General features: G+C 43.0%; 1 long non-coding RNA gene across 1 annotated transcript in view; it reads left to right on the top strand.

Moving 5' to 3' along the window:
• The window catches only part of LOC102403646, a 473,607-nt gene that overhangs the window by 186,831 nt on the left and 273,400 nt on the right, over positions 1–13,376 (top strand). The gene's annotated exons all lie outside the window — the stretch shown is intronic.

Below are 13,376 nucleotides of genomic sequence, written 5' to 3'. Positions count from 1 at the left end.
ACAGTTATTGGCTCTGGGTCACTCGTGTGACTCCAGCTAATCCAATGAGAGCTTTAACCAAGTTCCTGCAAGAGCCTAGAGAGAGGCACTTGGTCTTTCCTTTAGGGTTACTAACAGATCATCATGCTTCCTTGGGGCATCAGGCTGCCATCTTATTACCTCATGGGAAGATTCATCCAAAGAATGGAACCAGCCTAGAAGGCAGAACTAAGATGAGGAGAGAAAAATCACACCTCTCAAGAGATTTAAGCCTTTTCTCTCCAGACTAAAAATTCCTTAAAAATTTTTGTTTGCTCTTTTATTAGCCAATCTGTCACTTTTAGTAACTTCTGCATCTCTAGATGTTTATAAACTAACCAGTATATATGTGGTACTTAAACACTCACTTTGCTTTAATAAGCTGCCTTTCAAGCCATTCGAGAAAGATTTAGAGGTTAAAGAATGATGTGGTAGGTAATTTATGTTTGAGTCAACCTCCTATTTTATAGACTATGTTTAAAAAAGTACCTATAAATATTTCATCTTAGCATCTTCAGTAATCTTAATGGGTTAAGTGCCCAATGTGTTCTACATGTTGTTCGATTTACAGTGGTCTACCTGAGCAGATGTGAGCTGATTTCCTCTTTCTTATTCCCACCACACACACACTACCAAGCACAGAACTGACCCTTGAACAATGTGAGTGTGAACCACCTTGGTCCACTTATTTAAAAAGAAAAAAAAAATCTGTGGGTTTTTATTCAGTAAATATTGAATATATACTATAGTAATGCATAGTCTGTGGTTGGTTGGATCTGCAGATCTGGAAACATGGATACAGACGGCTCACTGTAAAACTATACATGGATTTTGGATTTTCTACTGCGAGGGGGTGGATTCTCCTAAACCCTGTGTTTCTCAAGGATCAACAATATATACACACATATATAGTTCCTGGCTTTCATTCTCTGCTTCAACTTCCAGGATTCTGATTCCTATAAACCCAGGTAGAAATTTAGAAATACACATGTTTCCGTAGAAACTCGTTAATTCTAATCCATCTGAGCTACTCTTTGTGAAGTACTGGTTTAAGGGGATTAGAGTCCTAGAGAATTATAGCTGGAAGAAACTTTACATATGATCTAGTCCAGTCTTCATTTCCCACACCTATTTCACAGTTACAGAGACCAGGACCCAGCTCTAGAGGTGAACACAGTTGGTGCCAGCGCTAAAATGAGTCTCTTGACTCTGTCCAAAGACGTTTCCACTGCGCTTGTGTGGTCTTCACACTCAAACCTGAAAACAGAACACAGCTGTGCTCTCCCCTGCAGTCTGAACTCAAGGTTAAATTTTTAGAAAAAGAAAGTAAAAGAATAATGTGAAACCACTTAGCTGGTGTCATGCTGTCCTGCTGGGGTCTCTAGTCAGTTATGTTGGTCGTGTCCAACTCTTTGCAACCCCATGGACTGCAGTACGCCAGGCTTCGTTGTCCATCACCACCTCCTGGAACTCGTTCAGACTCATGTCTATCAAGTCAGTGATGCCATCCAACCATCTCATCCTCTGTCATCCCCTTCTCTTCCCACCTTTAATCTTTTCCCAGCATCAGGGTCTTTTCTAACGAGTCAGTTCTTCGCATCAGGTGGCCAAAATATTGGAGTTTCAGCTTCAGCATCAGTCCTTCCAATGACTATTCAGGATTGATCTCCTTTAGGATTGACTGATTTCATCTCCTTGCTGTCCAAGGGACTCTCAAGAGTCTTCTCCAACACCACAGTTCAAAAGCATCAATTATTTGGTGCTCAGCTTTCTTTATGGTCCAACTGTCATATCCATATGAGTACTAGAAAAACCATAGCTTTGACTAGACAGATCTTTTTTGGCAAAGTAACATCTCTTTTTTAATATGCTGTCTAGGTTGGTCATAGCTTTTCTTCCAAGGAGCAAGTGTCTTTTAATTTCATGGCTGCAGTCACCCTCTGTAGTGATTTTGGAGCCCAAGGAAATGAAGTCTTTCACTGTTTCCATTGTTTCCCCATCTACTTGCCATGAAGTGATGGGACTATGATCTTAGTTTTTTGAATGTTGAGTTTTAAGTCAGTTTTTTCACTCTCCTCTTTCACTTTCATCAAGAGCTTCTTTAGTTCCTCTTTGCTTTCTGCCATAAGGATGGTGTCATCTGCATATCTGAGGTTATTGATGTTTTTCTTGGCAATCTTGATTCCAGCTTGTGCTTCATATATGTTATGTATATAAGGTTAATACAGGTATATTTTTCAGAGCATATAGTATGTGCTAAGCACTATGTTAATACATGTATTCTCTCTTTTGATGCCTATATGATCCTTAAGATAGAGGCACTAGCACTGCTTCTGGGTGTGAAAAGTGAGGTTCAGTAATTTACCTGAATCACTCAGGCAGAACTTTGATTTCAGTCCTAACAGGCCCTGGTTGCTTACCATATTCTCCTCATCTTTCTCTCCCTCTGTCTCTTCCTTCTTTCCTTCCCTTCCTCCTTCCCCTTCTCCTTCTATTTTTCTTCTTCTCCATCCCTCTTCTTCTTCCTAAATACTAGTTTCTTGACCTCAGCCAGCAAACCTTCAAATGTAGGCCATTTATTATGATTTGGGAATAACTGGCAATGTGTACTATTCCCACAGTGTGTAATATCCCTAGCACTTTGAATAGGGTCAAAACATGTTTTACTAACCGAGCAAGGGCAACTTGTTCTAAAATAAGGGCCTAGAAAGTTTGGCTGCCTGGCTATGTTGGAGATCATTGATCTTGAATCCTTTGAGATTAAGGGAAAGTCTAGAATATTCCTAATGATGAAGATGGTGATGATCATGATGATGATGATGATAATAAACAATAGTATTTATTGTAAGCTGGGGCAGGAGGAGAAGGGGACGACAGAGGATGAGATGGCTGGATGGCATCACTGACTCGATGGACATGAGTCTGAGTGAACTCCGGGAATTGGTGATGGACAGGGAGGCCTGGCGTGCTGCGATTCATAGGGTAGCAAAGAGTTGCACGTGACTGAGCGACTGAACTGAGTGAGTCCCAAACACTGTTCTCAGGGTTCTGTATACGTTACTTCTTTTGCTCTGCACAACAGTCCTAAGCAGTAGGAGCTCTTATTATTCTCACTGCCTCTGTAAAGAAGCTCCTTAGCCTATGCAAGATAGTGTGTGTGTGCGCTCAGTCGTGTCTGACTTTGCAACCCCATGGACTATAGCCTACCAGGCTTCTCTCTCCATGGAATTTTCCAGGCAAGGATACTGGAGGGGGTTGCCATTTCCTACTCCAGGGGATCTCCCTGACCCAGGGATCGAATCTGCATCTCCTGCATTGGCAGGTGGATTCTTTACCACTGTGCCACCTGGGAAGCCCATGCAAGATAGGATGGTGGCTAAATAATACATTGTAATTGACTGACTTGCCCAAATCAAGAAGGGTAAATCCTCAATTCAGTTTTTAGGAGTATCAAGGAAAACTGTATCTCATGCTTCTTTTGTATCTTTCCGATACTTATGAAAGTATTAGTGTAGAGAATAGTGACAACAATATTGATTGCTAACACATTTGAAGAATGTACTGTGTATGTTGGACATCTTAATCCCTTTGATAGCATTATGATGTGTAAGCCCATAGTCACCCCATAAACTGGGCCCTGCTATTAGATCCCTCTTGCAGATAAGAGGTGACATAACTTGCTCAATGTCATTGAGTGAGTGAAAGTTGCTCAGTCGTGTCTGACTCTTTGTGACCCCATAGTCTATACAGTCCATGGAATTCTCTAGGCCAGAATAGTGGAGTGGGTAGCCTTTCAGTTTTCACTTTTCACTTTCATGCATTGAAGAAGGAAATGGCAACCCACTCCAGTGTTCTTGTCTGGAGAATCCCAGGGATGGGGGAGCCTCGTGGGCTGCCGTCTATGGAGTCACACAGAGTTGGACACGACTGAAGTGACTTAGCAGCAGCAGCAGCAGCAGCAGCAGCCTTTCCCTTCTCCACGGGATCTTCCCAACCCATGGATTGAATCTGCATTGCAGGCAGATTCTTTACCAGCTGAGCCACAAGGGAAGCCCAAGAATGCTGGAGTGGGTAGCCTACCCTTCTCCAGCGGATCTTCCTGTCCCAGGGATCAAACCAGGGTCTCCTGCATTGCAGGTGGATTCTTTACCAACTGAGCTATGCCCAGTGTCATTGCCCACATTTATATCAAAGTCCTTGCTCAGACACAGTTACTCAAGAGAAATACTTGATATCTCTTTCTTCGAGGTCTAAAAGTACTAGAATATTCCACTACAAGAGCTTGGTTATCCCTTACAGAAACAACCCCAGTCTTAGTGTGACTCTTGGTGGCTGAGAATCTTTCCAGAATATTGTATCTGGAAATGTCATTAACATTTTTCTATGATACCAGAGTGCAAGGATACAAACCCAAGTGTAATTCATAGCAGAGAGGCCAGATAGGGTCAGGTCTGCACTTACTTCTCCCAAATAGAAGTGAACTTTATATTGCACTCTTCCAGAGCACTCCTGATATGGAGTCCATTGGAAATAACCAGAAGGCTCCCTTTCATAGGCTGCTTTATAATTCCTAAACAATGAATTGCCAAAAATTAAAATTCAAAAATCATTCAGCTGTATATCCTGCAAGTATAATTTAATAGTGCTTTCCATTAAAGCTTTATTCTTTTTTCTCTTACTAACAAAGCAGCTCCCTTGCTGATTTCCTGTCTGTGGTTTTGAGTTGAATTAGAGTATGTGAGTTGAGCCTGCAGCCCACGGTGAGCTCTCTCCAGTACCATCTGCACACCTCATTTAACACTGAATCATGCATTCTTCGGTCTTAATGTGTCTCTCATACTGCAGCTTGTATTGTTACTTAAATTTTTGTGTGTTTAAGTCTTGTCTCCTCAATTAGCCTGAAAGTTCCCTGAGGTCAGGGACTATGACTTATTCTTCTCTGCAGCCCCAAGAGTGCCATTTCTGTGTATGTGTGTCCAGCAGTCATGTCCAACTCTTTGTGACCCCACGGGATTTCCAAGGCAAGAATACTGGATTGGGTTGCCATTCCCTTCTCTAGGGGGTCTTCCTGACCCAGGGATTGAACCCACATCTCTTGTATTTCCTGCCTTGGCAGGCAGATTCTTTATCATTGAGCTACCTGGGAAACCCTCACAGTACCATTTAGTACATTGTTGATGAAATCTATTGAAGGAACTCTCTCATGTGCTGAGTTCTCCTTCATAATGTAATGACTTCATAATCTTCATAAACTTGAAATCTGTGTTTTTTCAAGGCACAGTGATAGATTCCCAAGGAGGACTTAATAAGAAGTGGTGGGTCAGGGTCAGACTGCTTTGGCTTATATAACAGCTCCATTACTCATTAGCTATCTGACTTCAGCAATGTTTTTAAACCTCTCCAAATCTAGCCTCCTTCAAATACTACAGTGCCAATAATCGTGCCTGTGTCCCAAACTTGGTTTATGAATTGAGTAAGTTAACACATGTAAATTGGTTGGAAGAGGCCCTGGTGTTTGGTAAATGATCAATAAATAGTTGCTGCTATAATTGTTACTATTCTCAATGCCCTTCAGCCAAAGACCACCAAGAACACACTTGTAGTTGGTCAAGTTGGGTTTATTACTCATTGCAATGAGGGAGAACACACACCATGAGGAACAGTGGATCATCTCAGTGAGACAGCATTAGAAAGAATTTGTAGGAATTAAACTTGTGTTAGGAGATTTGGGAGCAGGTTTAAGAAAGCAGAGGTTTGCTCTGGATGGAAGCTGTAAGAAAGCAGGGATAATCCTGTGACTGAGTATCTAAAGAAGTCTTATTTAGAAGGAGAGACTGGATAGAGGTTGAGTAGCTAAATGAATCTTTTGTAGAAGTAGGGATCAGACAATGCTGAGGCTGTAATTGGTTAAGAAGCAGAAGTCAAGCATGTCATCCAGGAAAGATGGAAGTTTGGTTATATTTCTGCTTTGGGTGCTGCTTATGTTTTTTTTTTATATTCAGACATAATTAGGGAGTGGTCTTATTTTTGTCTTGATCCATCATGGTCACAGAATGATACTGTATGATGCTGATGCTCTGTGAAATGGTTTATGTTACACAGAAGAACATCATGGCCTGGCTGACAGCAAGGCCAGCTCCTGGATATCTGAGGTGGGTTGTCTGTTTCTCAGTAAAGTAATAATAATAGCCATGGTTGATTGAGCATTCTTAGGACCATCCTATAGTGAGATATGTAGGTTTCTTGTCTTCATAGCCCATATATATATATGTATGTATGTATGTATAATATTAGAAATGTAAGAAATAATATCAGAAAAGCCCTACGGAGACAGGAAACATACTACTATAGTAGACAGAAACAAAGGATATGAGGGCAGATAGCCTGATAGGCAGGGGAGTCTCTCTGAAGATGTAACATTTCAGTTGAGAACTAACAACTGAGGAGACAACTTTGAGAACAAGTAAGTGAAGAACATTCCAAGCAGATGGAGAAGAACTTGTGACTAGAAAGCAGCTAGGGAAATACTGGAAAGTGAAGAGGCTCCAGGGTGGCTGGAGCATATGGCTTGAAATGAGGTGCAGAGACAGCACGACAGATCATTTAGGGCTCTAGAGGTTTAACCAAAGAATCTGAAAACTCGGCCCTCACTGCACTGGGAAGCTGTTAAAGACTTCCAAGTGGAAGGGTGAACTGATTGTAAACTGGAGCCTATGGATGGCAGAGGGGTGTTTGAGTTGAGCCATGGAGGATGGATGTTATTAACAAAGGTGGAGAATGACATACCAAAAAAATTATAGTGTGGAAAAAAAAAAAAGTGAGGAGTGGGTAGTGGGGAACCATAGAATAGGTGTCGGGATAGGTAACCGTGTGCTGCTGGAGAGGAGAGTTCATGCTGAGGGCAGAGGGCTCGGTGGGAAGATCATTCTGGAAACTGTCTTTGGAGTCAGTGTGTAGGATTCAAAGTCCAGATTTCTGTAGAGAATGGCGAGTCATAATATCCAGGGACACAATTGACAGAGGGAACAAGGACCTAATTTCTGCTCCTCTTTGATGCTTTTTTATTCTTATGGATTTATGTGTGAGTACTCATTGGTTTTTCTCAGATAAAACTCAGTGAAAACAGATAGACTTGGTTCATTTACAAATGCAAACAAACACAACCTTTTAGGTTTATGATATCAAAGAGATTCATTTTCCCATGTTGCTAATGCTTTGAATTATAATCAGTGTTACTAATTAAGTAGTTCTTCTCAGAAGGCCTCAGACTTCTAGGCTTTGGCTGGTACTAGAGAAGGCTTATCAGTATTCTGGACAAACATGGGGCCTTTCTATTTAAGCAACAGTGACTTTGGAAAAAAAGTCTTTTCATAATATTGTCATTTTGGCCATATTTAGAAGTTCAAATAAATATTTTGCAACTGCTTGGGGCTTTGTCCTCTGTCTGGACAAAATATTAATATGGGTGTGGGTCTCACGTCTGCTCCTGTGATAGGACCATGTGAAACTAGCGAGAGAGGAGATTTCTGAAACAGTGTTGTGATGGTGGGCTGTATTATTATAATTTTTAGAATTATTTTTGGTTGTAACAAACGTAGTCTTCTTCAGCTTAGGACAAAAATGGGGGGGGGGGCGTGTATTTCAAGGAGAGGAGGGGCTACTTGTTGCTATTTTTGATCCGTACTATCTATCCACCTGGCATGTGGTAACCATTTATTAAGGCTCTCTGGGAAGTCACCTCTTCCCACCTCAGTCCCTGGGCTTCAGAGTTGCCTTGGCTCTTCCTCTTGCAGCAGCTTAGCTGTGTGATTCAGGCCTGCCAGCTGGTGCCTCACATTTCTTCAGGCCCTGGGTATTGGCTCAGGATGGCCAATTTGAGCCATTGAGAAGCATTAAGACTTTTTACTGGCAATCCTTAAAAGGAGTATCACCTTTGTCACTGAGAATAAAGCTAGCAGAGTATACTGCCGGGAGATCCTGGGAACCATCCTGTGATTCTGAGCTGGGAGGAAGCTCTGCCAAGGAACTCAAACTGAGCAATGGAGAAAGAGAAACAGTTGCATTGCTTGAGGCCTGGAGCAAGCAGTTCCTGAAGCTACATACACCCCAGATTGTTCACTAACAGGAAACAAGAAACTCTCTTCCTGCTTTAGTCAGTTTTGATTGAATTCTGTCCTTGTGCTAATTCCCTCAGTCCTGTCCAACTCTTTGCGATCCTTTGGACCATAGCCTGCCAGGCTCCTCCGTCCATGGGATTCTCCAGGCAAGAATACTGGAGTGGGTTACTATGCCCTCGAGATCTTACGAAACCAAAGAACTGGAGGTCTGATGGGGATCAGAAAGAGCTTGGAAGCAGAATATAGAGACCCATGCAGAACCCCAAGCAGACTCCTTTTTCTTTGTCTCCTCTTTGCTTCTACCTGGGTGCCTTTTTATCCTTCTTTCACTGCAGACTGAGTGCCTGTTTTCAACAGTCACCTTCTCAGGGGCTCCAAAGCATGCATGTTACACCCTAGTTGTTGGAAGACATGAACCAGAATCTCTTTAGATGCTACTTCCAAGTCACCTGGAGGGAAACCCTGCATGGCTTGAGTCAGTCTGGGTTGATTCAGGAATAAATTCTATTGTCTTAGCTCCATGGGAAGCTTTGTGTGTGAAATGTTCTGCTTCAGAATAGGCTTATTACCCCACCCCCAGTGTTAATCCTTTCTCAGAGGTTTAGGAACAGGGGTCATGACAGGCATGCTGAGCACTGACGGAGATGGGTAGTCATGTCCACTGGAGAAATATTTCTAACTTTGGAAAGAGTCATCTTTGTTCAGTCTTAAGCAATCATGAGCATAAGAGGTGATGGTTTTCCCAGAACTGAGGGGTTTTCTACCACAGGGGATTTTATGCTAATGACAGGAGAGCCTCAGAAAAACCTGGATGGTTGGTCACCCTCGATTTGCTGGGGGCAGGCTGAGTCTTTATTCCCAGACCAGTACAGGGAGTTAGCTTCCTGATATGTCAACTAAAATCATGGTTTCAGGAGTCATATAGAGACATACCGCCACCTTCTCCTTGTTCATACCTCTGTTCAGGGCCATCCAGTGTCCTGTATCATTGGACATAAAATAGCAATCCCTCATCAGTATTTCTAACTAATGAATGCAGTGCTGGTAGGGTTATGAACTGTGAACAGAGATCACTTGCTGATTTTGCTCAGGGATGCAGGACTCAGTGGAGAGAAGATGGCCGCACAGAGTGGGGGCAGAGGCAGCATCTCATGCTGTGACTTTCCCTGGGCCCTTTGGTCTCCCACAGGGCACACAGCGATAACCAGCAGTCCCTGAAACTCTAGGGATCTGCTAGAAGAGAGACAGGCGCTCATCTCTGGTTCCACCACTGCCCTTTAGCGTTCAGCCTTATATCACCACCATGGAAGATTTCAAACTAACAGTCTAGAGCTTCAATTTAGGGAGGTGGCTCCCCACCCTAGTAATGCATATTGGCATCACTTACAGAGCTTCCAAAAAATATCTCAGTGCCTCTTTGTTCCCACTAGGCTAATTGGATCAGGATTGTTGCAGTTCAGGCTTTTGTGTTTAGAAATTCTAAAGGGGCAGCCAGGTTAAACATCTCTGGTGTAAAGGATCAAGCATCACATTACAGAGTGAGGAGGAGCCCAACCCCCTCACAATAGAGATTTTCCAGCTTCCCTGTATGATTCAGGTGTCCCCTGTATTCTGGTCATCCATGTCCAAAAGGGTAGGCCTCAGCTGGTATGGATGTAGCTGCTGGGGCCCAAGCCTGACCTGTGGGTCTAGGGACAGCACCTAATCAAGGGAACCATTGTGAGTTGGATAAACACTTCAAAAAATGTCAATATAGTCATTTTTTCCCCAAAAAGAAGTGCCAGTGGTGGAGCTAAAAGGGACATTAGTAGGGTCTCATCTCCTCTACTCCTCATTAATGAAACATAACAGACACTCCGTAACATCCAGACACTATTTGGTATTCTTTTGAAGAGAACAGAGTATTTTGGAGAAGAGATGAAGAACTGATGGAGGAATATGGCAAAGGAAATGGAGGCAAAGAGCTTCAGTGGCTTTGGGAAAGTGTTAGAACCTGCTTAAAAACAAAATGTTTTGAGACCAAGTTACCAAAAGAACAGAGGGCAGGGAAACCTCTCCCCTTACCCCCTACCAGTACCATAAACTTTGGGGGCAGGGGGGGAAAATCCTTTGTTTGAACAGCTGGAGTTAGGAGTTAGTCTAGTCCCCTTGATCTGTCTGGGTGTGCCCCTCCTAAGAGCAGTTAAATCCCTAGCATCAGAGAAGGCATATCCTGCAAAGGGCCTCAGTGCTTGTCGACTCCAATCATGCACCTTACCAGTGGGGAAAGGGAGGGCGCCCCCCGCCCCTGCCGTGCAAGGGAAGGGACCTGCTGAATGTCTCAGCTGGTTAGGGGCAGGCAGGGACAGGCGATGTCCCCTGACTTTGGAGACCGTGAGTGTTCTACTTAGATATAGGACTTCCCAAAAAGAGCCCCAGTGGCTTCCCACATCCTCCCCCACTGCCAAGTGGACCTTGTGTCCCCTCTTTGAGGACAGAGGACAGAGGCCTTCCCACTGCCACTCCCACTTCCTACAGGGTCAACTCTAAGTCTCATTGTGAGATAACCACTGAACCAACAGATGGACTTTAACTTTTGAAGCAAATACCACACTCACAATGAGATTTACACTGAGAACTTTCTCCAATTTTGCCTTTCTGCAGTCTATGTCTTATATCATCATATAGCATTTTGGCTTTAAACTTTTTTTAAATTATTTTTTAACACAATAAACCATATCATTTCACACTAGTGAGCCATATCCATATAGACTAGTGACTATGAAAAACTTGACCATGCTTTCAAAGTAAGCATGTTTTCATTATTTGAAAGTATATTCCATAAACCCAGTTAGGAGACTCAGTTTCTTGGGAGAGGTCATTAAGGTCTTCTTAAGTCACACACATTCAATAAATATTTTTTAGTGCTTGCTATACATTGCTGTGATTGTTGTTGAAATTACAAAGATGAAAACAGTTAATCTCCACCCTTAAGTTTACAGTAGAGTGAGGCTAGGATAATTAATTAAGATGATAGCTGTTTGTAGGATTAAAGTCTCTAAGATGGTTGATGAAATGGATCTTTTCCATGCTTCTCAAACATTTTCCAGTCTTCTGCCTCAGAATTTTCTTCATGCTCTTAACATCCTCAGCAAACCTTTTTGTTATGGGAAGTACAAAGAGCAAGATCAACCCAGCTCCAGTTTGAGGGGTTACAAACCCTGACTCAGTTGAGCAGGATTCGATGAGGTATTCCCTGCACACAGCAACTCCCCAACAGAGCACATACCCTTTCTAGCCCCAAAGTAACCAATCGGATGCATTTGTTTGCTGGTCTGATAAAGGCAGTGTATCTCAGTGTCCTAACCTCTGAGAAAGATGTGAGGGTGTGTCACCCTTTGGCCCCATCTGTAAATAACCTCTAGCCCTGAAGTCCCAGTCTGTCCCTAGGCAACAGCAAGAAGGGGCTCCTGTTATCTGGCTTTGCTGATATGCCAAGCTAATGGCACGAAGCTCTCTTGGCCATCCAGAATGGAAGAAACAGAACACCAATTTAAATCATGAAAAAAGTCAGTGAATCTATCATCATTAATCTTGCTGTCAGTTTTAATTTTGGGGACATTACCTCACTCAACACCAGTTGAAAAGAGCTGCCAAAGCCGATGATGTCATCATCACTAGCCGCGTCTGACCCTGCCTGCTGATTCTCAGAGCTCGGAGCAAGTTAATAAATCCCCTGGCACTTGGACACACAGTGGAGTTTTATTACAATGAAGGTATAACCCGTGATGTTGTTTCAATTAAATGGCCTGAGAAAATACTTTCTTGTGTTTAGCAAAACTGTAAAACATAATTATCCCCATGCAGTTGGGCCATTTCGTTGTGCTGATGTGATGATTATATATTCTTTTCCCTCCCCCGCCACACATGCGCAGGCTTGTGTGTGAGCGCGCGCGCGCGCGCGCGCGCTCACACACACACACACACACACACACACACACACACACAATCTTAGATAAGAGTAGAAGGATGGTTCTAAAGACAGTTAAATATTCCACACAAGTATCTTTTCTAGGTCACCGCCTAGAGACCTGGCTGATTGCAGCATAGCTACATAACTGCGCTGACGCATCCAGGAACCTTTTGTATGCAAAGCAGTTGAGGGAAGTCTGGGGCTTGGCATTGGAAATCTCAGTTAGGGCAGAACATTGACTCTAAAAAGAGGGATCATGCACTCAGGAAAACCTGGGGACCAACAGCTGCTCACTCAAAACCCAAACCTCGTAGCTCTTCAAATATTTATGAATAATTTCCTTTGACATGTTTGCTAACTGTTGAGGATATGAGTTTTTGCTGGTTCTTACTCATGGCCCATCTGAAGTCCCCTGGCCTGACCCTCTTGTGAAGTCATCCTGCTGAACAGACGCCATCCATCGTGTCAGGGCCATTGCCATAGCGTCGGCACACAGGGCGTAAACACAGGCTTTGCGGATCTCTGCTGCTTCAGCAGGAGGGAAGCTGCCTGTAAGGTGAGAAGGCTCATTCCTTTCAGCCCAGTTTTCTTTTCAGCAACACGGCCAGTTTAGAGGACACCGTACTTGGTACGTGAAATAGACAAGCAATGTTTTCAAATACTCTTGCATGATTATCTACTCTCTGTACCGAGGGTAAGATGTTTGGGTGTGTGACCGCATGAATGTATACATGGACACACACACACTTTTAAAGCTTTTAAACATAATGAGAATTTGTTAGCATCAGAAATCTGGACCAATTCCTCCAGGAGTCCTTTCCCTTTGACTTATTCCAAGTGACTCCTCCAAGCTCTTCTCTTCCCCCACCCCAGCAAGCTCCCCTAAATGGCCCTCATCAATCATGCCAAATGGTACAGTTGGCTTTGCACAGAGCACAAATGAGGATGAGGGGAAGACCCCCAAGCTCATTTTTCATGCCCATCTCACACAGGAACTGATCCCAGGTCTCCAGGGGTGAGCAGGCAGTACACAAATTCACTGTCCCACTTGCCCTCCCAGATAGAGGCACTTGGAGATTCTTTATTATTGTTTTTAATGGTCTAATATAAAGTGTATCTATTCACAAGATACATTGCCTGATGTAAGAATCTGTAACTGTATCCTGTTAACAATTCTTGCTGTTTATGGAGTACTGTCTTGACATACTTGTTAAACCTCAATAAATATGTTTTTAATAACCATATGGTATTTAACATATAATAACTGTCTTATTAGGTTTAAATTAAAT

The sequence above is a fragment of the Bubalus bubalis genome, chromosome 9 (assembly GCF_019923935.1).
Source record: "Bubalus bubalis isolate 160015118507 breed Murrah chromosome 9, NDDB_SH_1, whole genome shotgun sequence".
Lineage (NCBI taxonomy): Eukaryota > Metazoa > Chordata > Mammalia > Artiodactyla > Bovidae > Bubalus > Bubalus bubalis.
This window is presented reverse-complemented; position numbering and strand designations above follow the sequence as displayed.